Here is a 13,687-nt window from a genome sequence, read left to right on the forward strand (position 1 = left end):
ATCTTTATGACCATTTTTCATGTATGATCACATTTGTCTCCCAACCACTTGAAAAAATGTACCAACTATTTTGCAGATACTAATTCTCCAGATGTAATATCTAGAGAAACTATCGTATCACCTTCCATGTTGCTTCATTAAAATCCAAATTAACACCTAAAATGGACTGTAGCTTTCTGCATTTGTCAGAATTGTCAGGGGAAAATAAACATCATTTTGTCTCTTAATTTAACAGCTGTGTAATTTGCAGATAAGAATGACTCAATTTTACTGATAACACATGTTGATTACTTGGAAACCAAGGGTATGTAACCTTTTCATCAAAACGGTGGAATATTGCATACATCAAAGGGTGTGAACATTTAGTAAGTAATTATATTTTAAGAAATGTCTCCTTAATCAAGCACAACTGGGAGTGGTGGGAGATGAGGGATGATCATATAGTCTGTACAAGATCATGAGAGGAATAGATTGCGTAAATGCACAGAGTCTTCTGCCCGGGATAGAGGAATCAAGAACTAGAGGACATACAGTAGGTTTAAATTGAGGGAGGATTAATTAAATACGATAGTTTCACCAGCTTGATTGATTGATTTATTGATAGAAAGATACAACATGGAAACAGGCCCTTTGGCCCACTGAATCCATGCCGACCATCGATCACCTATTCGCACCAGTTCGATTTTATTCCACTTTCGCATCCAATCCCTACTGACAAAGAGCAATAATTGAGGGAGGAAATATTTAATAGGAATTTGAGGAGCAACTTTTTTACACAAAGTTTGTAGGTATCTGGAATCAGGTGTTAGGGGAGATAGTTGAGGCAGGTACTATCACAGCATTTAAAAAAAACATTTGGACAAGTTCAAGGGTAGGATTGCTTTAGAGGGATATGGGCCAAATGCAGAGAAATCAAACGAGTACAGTGAGACATGTTGTTCAGCGTGGGCAAGTTGGGCTGAAGGACCTGTTTCTATGCTGTCTGTACGGACTGATATATCTTTTACTTTAACAAACATATCTGTAACTTTCCTGGCAATTGTGCTATGGATCAGAAATCTAGAGGGCGGTCACCAAAACATCAGATAGGTCACGTGTTGTAACTGATGAAAGTCATTGATGTGGGAGGATGGACATGCGGCCCTTCAGAACAGTTCTGTGATTCAACCAGGTTGCACTGCACCTCTCCCCATACATTCCCCGTCTTCCACACAATATTTGATCAAAATTTTACTCTTCAGGAATCTGGCCTGGATCTTTTAGTTTTAGAGACACAACTTGGAAACAGGCCCTTCGGCCCACTGGACCAGCGATCAACCAGTACACTAGCACTATCCTACACACGAGGGACAATTTATAATTTTTACCAAACCCAATTAGTCTACAAACCTGTATGTCTTGGAGTGTGGGAGGAAGACAAAACCCATGTGGTCACGGGGAGAACGAACAAACTCCGTACAGTCAGCACTCGTAGTCAGGATCAAACCAGGTTCTCTGGTGGTATAAAGCAGCAATAACTCTGGGTCCCCTGGTTTCCTCCCACATTCCAAAGACATGCAGGTTTGTAAGTTAATTGGTGTCTGTAATATTGCTCTTTGTCTGTAGGGATTGGATGCGAAAGTGGAATAAAATAGAACTGGTGCCAATAGGTGATCGATGGTCGGCGTGGACTCGGTGGGCCAAAGGGCCTGTTTCCATGCTGTATCTTTCTATCAATAAATCAATCAATCAAGCTGGTGAAACTATCGTATTTAATTAATTGTGAGTCTGAGTGCGTGCTGCCCACAGTTAAGGCATATTGCAAATGCCAGACTGTATTGCAGCAGTCTGTTTATCTATAAGCAAAGGTCTTGAAATGTACTCTTCCCAATCTATCAAAAACTCCACATCTAAAGCCAGGTTGAATCCTTACCACCTGCATTCCTGTCTAGGCAGTGTCACAACATGGACCTCTGAGTAGCAGTTTGCATGAATTTAAATGCAGAGGGAATTATCACAACCTTAGCTAATGGATCTGATGAATTGGGCTGTCAGATTTCTCTTGCTATTGATTTCTAGTTCAGCTGTCAGTATCTTTAATTACATTCAGGCTCCCAGGCCTCAGTGTCACAAGGCTGGTTTACATTTCAGCACAAGCTTCAGTCTAATTCCCATAAATGCCACATAGCCTTTCCAGAAACAATATTACACAAAATATACATCTTGTTAAGCTTTCCCATCTCTGTAACAATAGCTGTCCATAAGGGAACAGTGCACAGTATGCCTAACATTAATAACATTAACATTAATAACATTAATAACATTGCAACATTAATAACATTAACAACTATCTCAGAGGCCTGAACTAACAAACTAGAATCCCTGTTCAATCCCACCGTAGCAACAGTGGAATTTAAATTAACTTTAATGATCTGGAATTTAAAACAAAAACTACCGGTAGTCACTGGTAATGATTATCACAAAAGGACTGGATTATTACAATAACTCATCAGGTTCTCTATTGTTCTTCAGGAAGAGATCTGCTCCTTCCACAGTTTGGCCTGTCTGTGTGTCCATACTCAATAATGTGATTAACTCTTAAATGTCATGTGAAATGAATCCACAAGCTGCTCAATTGAAGGCCAATTAAGGACGAACAATAAATGTTGATTTTGATAGTAATGCTCAGGTTCTGAAAAAATGAATAAGTAAGAAATAAGGTCCTTCTGAAATATTTAAAGAATGTTTCTGTTTTTATTTGACTTGGATTATTTTGATAGTGTAAACTACATAGCAAGTTTTACTTTGAAAAATCAACAATCTAAACATTGCTTGAATAATATAATGATGATTTATATTTTCTCGTGCCAAAAAAAGCACAAGGCATTATTAAGCTCATAACGCTGAAACTGGATCAGCATTTTAAATTGAAAGTGAGGTTTTATTAAATCACACGGGATTTCTTAGTAATGGGGTTGAAGCCCTTGTGCCTTCATCACCTTTTCCTATAAGGCTCACCTTTGCATGGTGACAATATTTTGCCTTGTCAGCACACTTCCCTTTATCACAGTAACTTACACAGCTAAATGATATGCTTACCTCTGCTTGCATGAGATTGCGTGCTCAATGTTAATTCTATATTGTCCTACTTTCTGTCCAGAATACAACTTGTACTTGTAAAGGCCTAGATAAATATTATTTCCAGATTATACCAGAGAAAACATAATAGCATTTAGCCAGCAAAAGAGAGACCCCAGTAATAATTTACTGAACTGTAGACAAAAAAATAATTTCATTGTACCTCAGTACATGTGACTAAGATGTTCATAGATAAGATAGGTTTAGAGTTTAAGAAAGAACTACAGATGCTTAAGAAAGAACTGCAGATAGGTTTAGAGGGATACTTGCCAAATGCCGGCAGGTGGGACTAGTGTAGATGGGGCATGCTGGTTGGCATGGGCAAGTTAGGCCGAAGGGCCTGTTTCCATGTTGTATGATTCTATGACTCTATGTGATAATTTAAAAAAACATTGAACCTGTAGTGCATTGATGGAAACATTAAGATAAACTTCACAGAGGTCTGCCAAGTTCCCATCACACGCCTCACACGTATGGAATGCACTTCCTATTCAATCTGGGTGATACGTGACAGAAGGTTCCCTTATTTCCATGACAATGGGGGTCGAGGCAAAGATCGCACTGATATCCAACTGGATGGTCCATACAGTCCAACGGTATTTCAATAGTTTAGTTTAGTTTATTGTCACATGTACCGAGATACAAAGAAAAGCTTTGTTGCGTGCTAACAAGTCAACGGAAAGACAATCCACAATTACAATCATCCTCATTGGAGACCCTCGGACTATCTTTGATCGGACTTTACTAGACTTTATCATGCACTTAACGTTATTCCCTTTATCATGTATTTGTGCACTGTGGATAGCTCGATTGTAATCATGTAATGTCTTTTTGCTGACTGGTTAGCACAGAATAAAATGCTTTTCACTGTATCTCAGTACAGGTGACTGTAAACTAAACTAATTAATCCGCAGTGTATAGATACATGATAAAGGTAATAACATGAATAACATTTAGTGCAAGATAAAGCCCAGTAAAGTCCGATCAAAGATAGTCCAAGGGTCCAATGAGGTAGATAGTAGCTCTGGACTAGTTGTTGGTTGGATGGTTCAGTTGCCTGATAACAGCTGGAAAGATAATACCCGAGTAGAGGCCTCAGACACACTTCATATATGATTAAGATTTACAGCTGCCATAGCTTGTGCATGTACCAATGTGACTGCTAACCTTCAATACAAATGTTGATGAAGCTAAGTGTTTTCGTTTGATCAATATCAAGGCTATTTAATTTATACCAAGTAATCATTTTCAAGTGAATATGCAATTTTTATTATTTTAGACTTTAGAGATACACTTATTTTAATTTTTGTTTCTACGTTTAGAACTATCCTTATATTGAGAGACATTTAGAAATAGTAATATTGATAGCTCATTATTGATTGTCCTTTGATAGCTCAAGCCGTCAGTAGGCCATTGGAACAATCCAGTGACTGGGCCTCAGTATCTACTGGCTGAGGTCTGTTCCAACTTGTGGAATAGCCATGGCAGTAAAGCCTCAGGGAAACTATGAACCACGTGGTCACATAACGTTAGTGTAGGCTTCACACAGAGGATGATCTGTGGGAGATAGGCTGTATACAATGCAATCAACATACTGCCATTCCCACACTGATCTTTCTGTCCTGGGCCTCCTCCATTGTCAGAGTGAGGCCCAGCGCAAATTGGAGGAACAGCACCTCATATTTTGCTTGAGTAGCTTATACCCCAGCGGTATGAACATTGACTTCTCTAACTTCAACCCTTGCTTTCCCTCTCGCTCCATCCCTCCCCCTTTCCAGTTCTCTGACCAGTCTTACTGTCTCTGACTACATTTGATCTCGAGTTGTTACCTTCTCCCAGCTAACAATGATCTAATTGACATTTTCCTTGATCTCCATTCATTTTGTCCTGTTTTCTTACCTTACACTTGCTTATCTATGTATCTCACTCTCCCCTGATATCAGTCCGAAGAAGTGTCTCAACCCAAAACATCACCCATCTCTTCAGAGATGCTGCCTGTCCCGCTGAGTTATTCCAGCATTTTGTGTCTGTCTTCAGTTTAAACCAGTGTCTTCAGTTTAAACCAGCAATTCCTTCCAACACAGCATACTGCTCTTCTCTACTTAGAAGTGCATATGGTTTCTGAAACTTAAATTCAGTTAATGATCTAGAATTTGAAACAAGAACACCATAGTAACATTGGGTCTGTTTCCCCGATTCCAATTTTTTTCAGTAATTAAGGCAAGGCAAGGCAAGGCAACTTTATTTATACAGCACATTTCATACACGAGGCAGACTCAAAATGCTTCACATAAAAACATGTCATACAATAAAATGAAATAATAAAATGAAATAAAATAGAAGAACTAAAAGAAAAGAAAAGCAAAATTAAAAATGCATTATAAAAAGTGCAAAAGTTAAAAGTGCAATGTAGTTAAGATTTAGCTGAAAGCTAAAGTAAACATAAAAGTTTTCAGTCTTGTTTTAAAAGTGGTCAAAGTTGAGGCAAGTCTTAAATCTTCAGGAAGTTTATTCCAGCTATTTGTTGCAAAGTAACTAAATCCTGGTTTCCCATGTTTTGTATTTACTCTGGGAATCACTAACATATTGGTTTCAGAAGATCTTAGCGGTCTAGAAGGCTTATATAGTGGAAGCATGTCAGTGATATACTTTAGTTCTTTAGTAACTTGTCAGTTTCTTTGTTGAACTAAATTATATCACTAAACCATGTAGTGATTTATAGGTGAGCAGCAGGATTTTAAAATCAATTCTCTGACATACAGGGAGCCAATGTAAGGATTTAAGAATTGGTGTAATGTGTTCAAATTTTTTGGTCTTTGTTAGAACTCTAGCAACAGCGTTCTGAACAAGCTCTAGCTGCCTGACAGTTTTTTTCGGAAGACCTGCAAGGAGACCGTTACAATAATCTAGCCTACTAGTAATAAAGGCATGTACAAGTTTTTCTAAGTCTTGAGCTGACATGAGTCCTCTTAATCTTGCTATGTTTTTGAGGTGATAGTAGGCCGATTTTGTTACTGATTTGATGTGACTGTCGAAATTTAAATCTGAATCCATAATGACCCCAAGATTTCTGGCTTTGTTTGAAGTTTTCAGGGACAGAGAGTGAGGGTGTTGGGTTACTTTAAGCCTTTCTTTTTTAGCACCAAAAACAATTATCTCCGTTTTGTCCTTATTTAGTTGGAGAAAATTTTGGCACATCCAGTCTTTGACTTGCTCAATGCACTGGCACAGCAGATCTATGGGGCGATAGTCATTTGGTGATAGCGCTACATAGATTTGAGTGTTATCGGCATAGCAGTGGTGGTCAATATTATTATTTCGCATGATTTGCCCTAGTGGGAGCATGTAGATGTTGAATAAAGAGGGCCCTAAGTTCGAACCTTGCGGGACTCCACACGTCACGTTGGTTGGTTCTGATACAAAGTCGCCAATGGAAACAAAATAGTTCCTATCTTGTAGATATGACCTGAACCAACTTAAGACTGTGCCTGAGAGCCCCACCCATTTTTCCAACCTGTCCAAAAGTATTGAGTGATCAACAGTGTCGAATGCAGCACTGAGGTCTAATAGCATTAATATTGAAACTTTGCCAGAGTCTGTGTTAAGACAGATGTCGTTTACAACTTTAATAAGGGCGGTCTCGGTGCTATGAAGAGGTCGAAATCCTGACTGGAAGTTGTCGTAGCAGCCAGTTGAAGCCAGGAAGTGATTAAGTTGCTGGAGGACAACTTTCTCAATGATTTTACTTATGAAAGATAGGTTTGATATTGGTCTATAGTTGTTAATAATAGAGGCATCTAGGCTCCGCTTTTTTAAAAGAGGTTTAATAACTGCAGTTTTCAAGGCTTTTGGGAAATTGCCTGATTGAAGAGAGCTGTTAACTATTTGCAGTATGTCTATTGCTAGGCAGTCAAAAACATTCTTAAAGAAGTTGGTAGGTAAAGCATCAAGGCAGCAGGTGGATGGCCTTAGTTGTGTCACCGTTTCCACAAGAGTTTTAGAGTCTATGACATTAAAGCATGTCATCATTGCCACGTTACCTTTGCCTAAACAGGGTGGTGATCCAACATTTTTGTTTGAAGCGGTGATATTGATGGCACGTCTGATGCCTTCAATTTTATCTGTATAATTAAGTTAATGGGAGTTCTAAATAGGACAAATGAAGACATTGTTATTGTCCGCAATAACCAACCTTACCTCCCGGTGGCTCAGCACTTCAACTCCCCCTCCCATTCCGTATCCGACCTCTCTGTCCTGGGTCTCCTCCATGGCCAGAGCGACACCGGAAATTGGAGGAACAGCACCTCATATTCCGCTTGGGGAGTCTGCATCCTGGGGGCATGAACATTGAATTCTCCCAATTTTGTTAGCCCTTGCTGTCTCCTCCCACCCCCCAGCCCTCGGGCTCCTCCTCCTCCTTTTTCCTTTCTTCTCCCCGCCCACCCCCCTCCCCCCCCCCCCCCCATCAGTCTGAAGAAGGGTTTCGGCCCGAAACGTTGCCTATTTCCTTCACTCCATAGATGCTGCTGCACCCGCTGAGTTTCTCCAGCATTTTTGTGTACCTTCGATTTTCCAGCATCTGCAGTTCCTTCTTAAACAAATTAAGACATTTTCTTAGTTTAGTTTGGTGTATTATTGTCACGTGTACCAAAGTACAGTAAAAAGCTTTTTGTTGCGTAATATCCAGTCAGCGAAAAGACTACATGATTATAATCAGGCTGTTCACAGTGTGAGATACAGGATAAAGAGTATAATGTTTAGTACAAGGTCAGAATTGTTCTCTAATTGGTTCAGTTTCATCTTTTCTAGTGCCTTCCAAATGCTGTTATAACATTTGGAATTAATAGATGTTTATCTGCATTGGCCTGCATTTTCTTATTACTTTTATGAAATATTATATTTCTAATTAAAGGTAGACAAAAATGCTGGGAAAACTCAGCGGGTGAGGCAGCATCTATAGAGAGGAATAGGTGACGTTTCGGGTCGAGACCCTTCTTTAGTCTGAAGAAGGGTCTCGACCCGAAACGTCACCTATTCCTTCGCTTCATAGATGCTGCCTCACCCGCTGAGTTTCTCCAGCATTTTTGTCTACCTTCGATTTTTCTAGCATGTGCAGTTCTTTCTAAATGTTTCTAATTAACATCACTTTCCAGGTTTCAATTCAAATCCTTACTCCATTTCAGATGGACTTCTACATGGTTGAAGTCTGCGATAATTTGGACTTTACCGTGAAATTACAGCCTTTCCTACAATCCAAATTAAGAAAACAAACTGAAGCTCCACGTACATTTGCCCAGACCTGGTGTAGAAACATGAAACTGCAGATGCTGTAATAAGAAGGGCCTGCAGATACTGGTTGATACCAAAGATAGACACAATGTGCAGGAGTAACTCAACGAGTCAGGCAGTATCTCTGGAGAATGTGGACAGATGACGTTTCGGGTCGGAACCCTTCTTGTCTGAAGTTACTCCCAGCATTTTGTGTCTTTCCATTTGAAGAAGTCTGAAGAAGGGTACTGACTGGGGTAGCACAGTGGTAGAGTTGCTGCTTTACAGTGGTAGAGACCTGGGTTTGATCCTGCCTATGCTGTCTATACGGAGTTTGTACATTCTCCCTGTGACCATGTGGACTTTTTCTCTGAGTCCTCCGGTTTCCTCCCACATTCTAAAGACATACATGTGTGTAGGTTAAATGGCTTGGTAAAATTGTAAATTGTCCTTAGTGTGTAGGATAGTGTTAGTGTACGGGGTGATCGCTAGTCAACGGGGACTTGGTAGGCTGAAGGGTCACGCTCCATCTTTAAAGTTTAATGTCTAAAGACTAAAGACTGCAGATGCTGGTTTACCAAGGAAAGACACAAAGTGTTGGAGTAACTCAGTAGGACAGGTAGCAACTCTGGAGAACATGGACAGGTGACATTTCAGGTCAGGACCTTCTTGTCTGAAGTTACTCCAGCATTTTGTGTCTTTTCATTTGCCAGACATAGCTCAACATTCTAAAAAATCTTATCATTATGGTCCCACTTTATGTTCTATTCTGTTTAAATTTGAAACAAGAAGTTGTACACGAACTGTAATATCTCATTATGTATTAGGTACTTATGTACTACATTATTGTACTTCTAATAAAAAATTAAAAAATTAAAATAAAAATAGTCCCACCAGTTACTGTGTTGAATATCAGAACCTCCATAAATGTACATTTGCTGGACCAAGCTCATCATTCTAAAAAGAAATGTATCGTTACAGCCCCACCAGTCATCGCTCTGAATATCAGTTTCTTACCAAATGGCAAGAAGAAGGTTCGATGCATTGCTTTGAAGGGTAAACCGGCAGCAACTATTGCCTGGAAAGAAAATATTGTTGGGAATTGCACATACACGTTGACTGATAATGATGATGGCACAGTATCTGTGGAGAGCCAGCTCATCACCGCTAACAACTTCATCGAGGAAGAGCAAATCTGTATCATAAACCACCCAGCGTTTAACGAAGTGCAGAACCACACCATTTACCTTGGTATGTTTGTAATTTAACCTCACAATTTAAGCTTCGTGCTTGTGAAAAGTGTAATGGTTTGCTCTGTGTTATGCATTTTTATGACACAGATAACAGATTTTCTACAAATGATATAATGAATAAGATATAAATTTAAGAGGCAATATAGCCGTCTGCAGCCATTTGGAAGAAACTACCGTCTTCTTTAGCGTCTTACTAATGTAAATGTTTTATGAGATAAATAACAGTAAAGTATTTATTGTGTACACGTATCGACAGTGGATTTCTAGTGATTTTCAATTTCATTTTAACTTTGTTGCAATGCTACTTAATTTATTTAACCAATTAAACTCACAAGGCACATCTGCAACAGGTTATGTGAAGCTCTGTTTTGATATTTTATGCTATGTAATGCAAGACTTTTCCCAAAATACTAGTTTTACATTTGAAATCTCATAAATCTATTAATATTTTCTAACATACTTCTCTTTTCCATATTTTCAGGGTTTTTTACCATCATTTTTAGCACATCATGAAGTATGTTTTAAAAAAAATGATTTTTGAATAACTATAAGCATTATTTTAGTCTTATGTTTTATATCTGTTCAACAGGTTTAGATATTGAGGACAATACTGGATTGATGTCGGTGCAATTATTGTACAGTAAGTCAGATTCACAGGAATATATCTTTATATTAGTTTAAGCACAACCATTTCTGAAATGTATGTTCTAATTCGGGCGACAGAGTGGTGCAGCGGTAGAATTGCTGCCGCACAGCGCCAGAGGCTCAGGTTCGATCCTGACTACAGGTGGTGGCTGTATGGAGTTTATATGTTATCCCTGTGACCACATGGGTTCTCTCAGGGTGTTATGGTTTCCTCCCACACTCCAAAGACCTGCAGATTTGTAGGTTAATTGGCTTCAGTAAAAATTGTAAAATTGGCCCTAGTGTGTAGGATAGAGCTAGTGTATGGGATGATCGCTGGTTGTCACGGATTTGGTGGCCCAACTGGGCCTGTTTCTGCAATGAATCTCTAAAGTCTAAATTTGGCCTAACTGTTGAATTCCAAAATATGTCGCCTGTCAGAATAATTTCAGCAATAAATATTAAAGGACTAAATCTGAAGCACAGGAAAAACAAGTATGTTAACGAAAGGATAGGTTTGCAGCCCCTCATTTTGGTCTTATTGATAATTTTTGTTTGGAGAGCATTATCAATAAAACAGAATCAGGTAGGAATCACCATTCACTCCACATGATAACAAGTAATGCCTGGGTGAACTAGGTACAGCAAAAGCTATGGGAAAAGATAATATCCCAAAAATAGAATTGAAGACCTGCTCTCCAGAACTAGCTGTGCTCTAATAAAATTTTGATTGATTGATTGAAAGCTATAGCATTGAAACAGGCCCTTCGGCCCACCAAGTCCACGCCAACTATTGATCACCTGTTCACATCAGTTCTATGTATCTCATATTATAATCACTTTTAACAAAGAAGGGGCAATTTACAAAGGCCAATTAACCTACAACCCCATACTTGTGGGAGGAAACTGGATCACCCAGAGGAAACCCACACATTCACAGGGAGAACGTGTAAATTTCACACAGACAGCACCCGAAGTAAGGATCGAACCTGGGCCTCTGGCACTGTATGACAGCAGCTCCACCAGTTGCCCAAGCACCTTCTCCTTCGTAATAACGACTGTACTCACTTCTGCCCTGACTGTCTTGAATTTCGGGCATGTTGCTGGTGCCTCCGCTGTGAAAATAGACACAAAAAAACATATTCAGTTCGTCTGCCATTTCCTTTTTCCCTATTAGAACTTCTCCAGTGTTTTTTCCAGCAGTCTACTGCCCACTGACTTCTTTTTCACTCTTTATATATCTGAAAACACTTTTGGTATCCTCTTTCATATTCTTGGCTAGCTTATGTTCATATTCATATATATAAAATAAGGGCAATAATAGTGCAAAGACACAAAATATTGCCCCCAAGTCTATGTAGTTCGGAGCTTATTTGGAGGTTGTATTGTTTAATGGCCTGATGGTTGTCGGGAAGAAGCTGCTCCTGAACCTGTCCAACATTGACAGTTTTCAGACTCCTGTACGGCAGGAGTGAAATGAGAGTGTGGCCAGAGTGGTGTGGGTCTCTGATGATGAAGGGTCTCTGATGATGAAGGCTGCCTTGTGAGGCAGCAACTCTTGTAGATCATTTCTTCACATGAATAATTGGAACGAGCATAAATATATATTGAAAAATTACACCCTTAAAAAATATGCTGCTTGCTCATCAAGGCGTGATAATAAACATTATGCATCGTGTAAATGGATATCAGTCCATTAAGACCTGAACTAGCGTGCAAACATTTTATCTATTATTTTCTTTATTTTATATCAGTTTTAATAATATGTGCATCAGCCACAGCTCTTGGGATGGTGATCCTGATGATATGGACCATCAAGAGAAAAAGAAGGACACTAGGTAAGTGCTAAAATGAAAGGACACCAAGTGCTGGAGTAACTCAGCAGGTCAGGCAGCACCACTAGAGAATATGGATGGATGATCTGTCAGCTCGACCTGAAACGTCACCCATCCATGTTCTCCAGTGATGCTGCCTGACCTGCTGAGTTACTCCATAACTTTGTGTCCTCTTGTGTATTAACCTGCATCTTTGATTCTACAAGTGCTAAAATAAACTATGCAATTATTAAAATATAAAAGATTTGAATTTCTTCTGGGGCATTAGCTGCGATCAATATTGACCAACTGCCCAACATTGACATCAATGGAGCAAAAATTCAGGAGGGGAGCAAAGCAGGATATAATGCCATTTGGTGTGAGCAACCAAACGAGAATTTTTACCCCTTGAGTTTTCAAACATAGCGATGAACACATTCATCATGTTGTTAAATGGAATCAAGCTGTGATATTTTTAACAACATCACAATTACCAAGTGTAATCAAAATGAACCAATTTTTGCAGGTTCAGGGGCCTCCTGCCTTCATGCAGTCATTTTCAGGTGCATAGTTAAGTAACCACTTAAAACAACGTGTGTTCCTCAGTAAATAGTGGGGACAACAAACAAACAGCTGCTAAATGCAACCAAAAATGGCAGCATTCACGAATTGCGTTTAATTGGTGAATAGTTATAACTTGACAATTATTGCAGCTGTAGAGTTGCTGCCTAACAGCGCTTGCAGCGCTGGAGACCCGGATTCGATCCCGACTACGGGTGCTGTCTGTACGTTCTCCCCATGATTGGGATTTTCGTTTTCGTCCCACACTCCAAAGACGTACAAGTATGTAGGTAAAAGTGGCTTGGTAATTGTAAAAAAAAATTGTCCTTAGTGTGTATAGGATAGTGTTAATATGCGGAGATCGCTGGTTGGCGCAGACCCGGTGTGCTGAAGAGCCGGTTTCCTCACTGTATCTCTAAACTAAACTAAAAAGATACTTGGAACTGAATCCACTGGCATAAATGAACAAATTAGCCGTTCTGGACTGTTTTTAAAGTAAAACTGCTGGATAAAATAGAGATAAAATGTTGAAGAAATGTTCAAGAAGGAACTGCAGATGCTGGAAAATCGAAGGTAGACAAAAATGCTGGAGAAACTCAGCGGGTGTGGCAGCATCTATGGAGCGAAGGAAATAGGCAACGTTTTGGGCCAAAACCCTTCTTCAAACTGATGCAGGGTGGGGGGGCGGGAAGAAGAAAGGAAGAGGAGGAGCCAGAGGGCTGAGGGAGAGTTGAGAAGGGGAGGAGACAGCAAGGGCAACCGGAAATTGGAGAAGTCAATGTTCAGGCCGCTGGGGTGCAGACTGCCCAAGCGGAATATGAGGTGCTGCTCCTCCAATTTCCGGTGGTGCTCACTCTGGCAATGGAGGAGGCCCAGGACGGAAAGGTCGGATTCGGAATGGGAGGGGGAGTTGAAGTGCTGAGCCACCGGGAGGTCAGGTTGGTTAAGGCGGACCGAGCGGAGGTGTTCGGCGAAACGATCACCAAGCCTATGGATGATCTCACCGATGTAGATCAGCTGACATCTAGAGCAGCAGATGCAAAAGACGAG

Source organism: Amblyraja radiata, chromosome 14 (genome assembly GCF_010909765.2).
Source record: "Amblyraja radiata isolate CabotCenter1 chromosome 14, sAmbRad1.1.pri, whole genome shotgun sequence".
Classification (NCBI taxonomy): domain Eukaryota; kingdom Metazoa; phylum Chordata; class Chondrichthyes; order Rajiformes; family Rajidae; genus Amblyraja; species Amblyraja radiata.